Source organism: Tupaia chinensis, unplaced genomic scaffold, assembly GCF_000334495.1.
Source record: "Tupaia chinensis unplaced genomic scaffold, TupChi_1.0 Scaffold144602_1, whole genome shotgun sequence".
NCBI lineage: Eukaryota > Metazoa > Chordata > Mammalia > Scandentia > Tupaiidae > Tupaia > Tupaia belangeri.
In genome coordinates this window covers 947,835-952,213 of record NW_006204462.1, presented here as the reverse complement: position 1 = coordinate 952,213, position 4,379 = coordinate 947,835, and the positions used below count along the sequence as shown (strand labels likewise).

The 4,379-nt window shown below is 41.2% G+C and overlaps 1 pseudogene; it reads right to left on the bottom strand.

Annotated features, from left to right (window-relative positions):
- Positions 1 to 29: 29 nt before the first annotated feature.
- On the bottom strand, positions 30 to 592 carry LOC102499755 (NADH dehydrogenase [ubiquinone] iron-sulfur protein 5-like; annotated as a pseudogene).
- Between the last annotated feature and the right edge of the window lie 3,787 nt (positions 593 to 4,379).

Below are 4,379 nucleotides of genomic sequence, written 5' to 3'. Positions count from 1 at the left end.
AAGCCTCCAGCCATCAGCAGCTGCTCTGCTCAGGGCCGAGGCTCCCCCTGGCCCCAGTGCTGAGGCTGAGGGGTGTACTTTCCTTCCTTTATTAGCTTTTCCCGCTGTGTCCTGATGACATTCATGCTTTTTATCATTTTCTACTGAACCATACACTCTCTGAAATCATCGAACTCTAGCTTGCACTCTTTCTCTGCCTGGACACTGCCGATTCCATGTGCACATTCTATCCATTCCTTTTCTTTTCTTTTTTTTTTTTTGGAGAGGTTTTTGCTATCGCCCCCCAGGGGGGATGGTCTCGCCACAATCCCTTCTGCTCTGTTCTCCTCTCGGGATCTTGGGCACGCACGCACGCACGCACCCACACGTGCCCGGCGTGAGTTTTAAGCTACTGGGTCCGGGATGTGAACCGTGGTTGACTACATGGGAGTCCAGCGGCATAGCCATTACGCTAACTGCTGGCCCCGGCTATCCATTCCTTTTCAAAAGCATGGCATCGAGATGGGAGTTTGTGGGGCTGTTCACCACCTTGGATTGTCATCTAGCAATCTATGTTAATGCCCAGCCTTTTCTGCACATGAAGAAAAGGCATGACTTGTCACCACACTGCCCTTGTCTTCCAGGGACCACTGCTGCAGACCCACCAAACACACTTGTTCTAATGGCTTGGAATACACACACAAGACACACCTAAAATTGGGGTTTCTAGAGACAGAGAAAGATGGGTTTGTGGAACTTTTCTCTGAAGTTTACTTTTTCATAGTTCATTTTAGTTACTTCCTATTCCTTGGTCAAATATGACTTTATAAGACACAAAGGACATGAAAGAATTATAAAATGTAACCTCATTACGTGCTCAAGGGGTTACAAACTTCCTGACTGGCATTACTCTATGTAATTATGCTAGCAAGAAATTGATTTTTATAAAAAGCTTTCTCCCTTTTTGATTTGCTCTACCATATCAATGGCACAAAATCACTGTTCCATCTAAGTGTATTTGCTCCATCTCTCCTTTACAGATCAGAATTCATATTTTCTTATAGTTCTCAGAAAGATACATTAAAATGTTTAAGCTTGAAATGTCTCTGTGAACAAGTTTTGAATTAAACAGAATTACATGGTGCGACAAGTGTAGACTAATGGCAACAGCACACACAGACTGGACCGGCAGCCCTGAACCTGAATCTGTGTCCTGCTCTAACAGTATCCAGCAACTTCAATTTCTAAAACTGAAGTATGGGGCCCGGAAGTGGTGTGGTGGTGAAGGCACTGGTTACTACGTGGCCGACCATGCTGACATAGTCCTGACTCAGTGGCTTGAAAATCATGTTGAGCCTGCAAGTGTGTACACCCAAAAGGGACTGCAATGTGACTGCTCTCCAGCAGGGGGAGATTTCCCACTTGCTCTCTCACTCTGATGACTGCATGGACCTATAGCAAAACTGAAAAAGAAAAAAAAAATCAAACTATGTTCCTCTAAAAACAATCTCTCTTATTACTGCTAAATTTGTTTTGGCTGGAAGCAGTGTTTCACAACTTTTACAGAATTTCATGAAGCCATTTACAGGTTGACTATCCCTTATCTGAAATGTTTCACACCAAAAGTGTTTGGATTTCAGACTTTTCTGGATTTTAAAATATTTACATGTACACAATGAAATATCTGGGAGATGAAACCCCAAGTCTAAACACAAAATTCATTTAAGTTTCATATGCACTTTATAACCTGAAGGCAATTTTTTTGCTATTTCTGTACTGCAGTTTTGACGATGACCAGGCACATGAAGTCAGCTGTGGGATTTTCCACTTGGGACATATGCTGATATTCAGGTGGTTTCAAATTTTGGAATACTTTGGATTTTCAGATTAAAGATATTCAACCTTTATCACTTCCTCAACAAAAATGAACACAATCCACATTATATTTTGCAAACAAAGGATGGCTTCAGGTAATCACTGAAGTCCACATATCCCAAATTAGGAATCTTTCAGAGAACTACAGTAATTCCCAATGTTTTTTAAAAAAAGCTATTTACTCATTTTCTCTCTCTCACACACACACACACTTTATAGTCTTATTGTTCAGTAAGTATTGAACACTTATTTTAATAGTACTAACATACCAGTAATAACTTAACCCTTACGAAAGTGTAAAAGAAAGTTTTATCTTCATTGGCAAAAAGAAAGTATTTTTCCCCTTAAAACATGTAAGAGTGAATGAGTGTGTAGTTTTAGATTATCCAGAGAAATTACTCAAATCAGTGATTTCTACTAATGAATTATGGTCCTTAGAAATATGAAGGTTTAAAGTAGATTAAACTCAGAGAAATCCAAACTGAGATTAGGTCTGGCTTCGATTTGTCTACATGCATTCACAGTGATACCATGAAAGCAGCAGCTGCATCTCTGCCAAAGTCTCGGCTGCTGTAATTACAGACAGACCCCTTAGGAGAGGGCTGTCACTACTTTCCAAGGACAGTAATTACAGAGCCTTTGTGTAGTGCAGATTTTAAATTCCAGGGACACTGAATTGCGACCAGATTATGAGGATGACCTTAATGGCACAGTCGCTTATTAAAGCAATCATCAGACTTACTCCACGTGAAAGTTTAATATTTCTGAACTTCACTTGATTTACTCTGCAAATTCACCTTACCTTGAAACTATAGCAACCGCATTACTAAAGAAACAAAAAACACCATTCAGACAAGCTAACCCTATTAATGAACTAATTTCATAAAACTGAAGGCCAAGTGAAACCAAGTCATGCTAGGCTATTACTTTCAAACATCATCAATGAACCAAACACTGGTATTATGAAATACCAGCTAAACTGAAGCCTCCTCCCGCCCCCCAAAAAAAAGTTCTTACAAAATAGGAATACAAAAGGTGCCATTGGGCCACCCAGTAGGTGGCATGGAAGGTAAAGTGCTGGATCCCACATGGGTGGCTGCAAGCTGTGAAAGAGTCCCAGACACCATCACCACCCACCACCACCCTCTCCCCCAGCTGGAGAATAATGCTGGGCACATGGACATGTGTGCCCAAATCTCGGGAGGAGACTGCAGCACGGCCATTCCCTTCAAGGGGTCATATCTCAGTCTCTCTCTCTCTCTGGTGAGCACACATGCCCTATAGCAAAAAAAGAAGGAAAGGAACTGCTAAATTTTATCGTTATCTTTGACATTTTCCAGATTTAGAGAAAAGCTAAACCCAACACATTCAAGGTTTGGAGAGTTACTCTGTCTACCATACCCAACAGGGTAACACACAGGCACTTCCAACTCCCTAAATTACCCTTCATAAAAATATTTTAAAATAAGTTAGAAAATATCAACACAGCAAAAGCAGACCAAAAGTAAATTGACCAAAAATCACAACTGCCAATTTTCTAAAGTTAATCTTTGGGTACTATGAAGACAGTAATTAAAAAATTTTGTAATCCAGATACAGTATGAGATCCTTCAGTAATGATTTAATAAATTAAAACTGCTCAAGTAGACTTGTTAATGTACTGACAAAAAGTGATCCTCAGGTCCGTTAAAGTAAAGAAATACAATTTTTTTTACAGGTTGCACAAAACGTATAGAACTATAAAAATAGGATTGAGGGGCCAGCAAATGGTTAATTGTTCCATCGCTAGACTCCCATGTAGTACACCACAGTTCGAGTCCGGACCCTGCAGCTTAAAACTCATGCTGGGCACGTGTATGTGTGTGACCAAACGACCTAGAACGGAGAAGGGACTGAAGCATGGCCATCCCCCCTGAGGGGGGCGATTTCTAGCTTTCGGTGTTTCTCCCTCAGACTCCCAAGCACGTGTGCCCTATAGCAAAAATCTCTCAAAAATAGAATACAATTGATATATACTCTAAAATTATAATAATTGAGATATATCCTAAAATTATAATTATAAATTATAATTTGCCACTAGGGTTAATATTTCAAAAAATGTATATACACGTTATTATGCTATTCTTCCTGAAGGTCACCAGGACCGCCCTAGGTCAATGGTGTCCTGACATTTAAAAAAAAAAAAAAAAAAAAAAAAAAAAAAACCCAGCCTGCACAGATACCCAGGACGCGGAGGCACTCTCCCCTAAGTCTGGACATTGGAATGGTCAGGTGAGGTTCAGCTTCTGGAACACCTGGGAAACAAGGTATAGGCAGGCTTTTTCGTTTTTCAAGGGTTTCAAGGATCTACTGAGCAAAAGCAGACACTGAAAACCCCCTCTGAACGCCGACCTCGCCCCTCCAGCACCCTCAGCCTCTGGGCTCACCTTGCGGGACCGCCGCGGTGTGTTCTGAACGAAGCCTAGGGCGACACGCAGCTAAGTCGATGACACTTCCCCTACAGCCCGCGACACTTCTCCCTACAC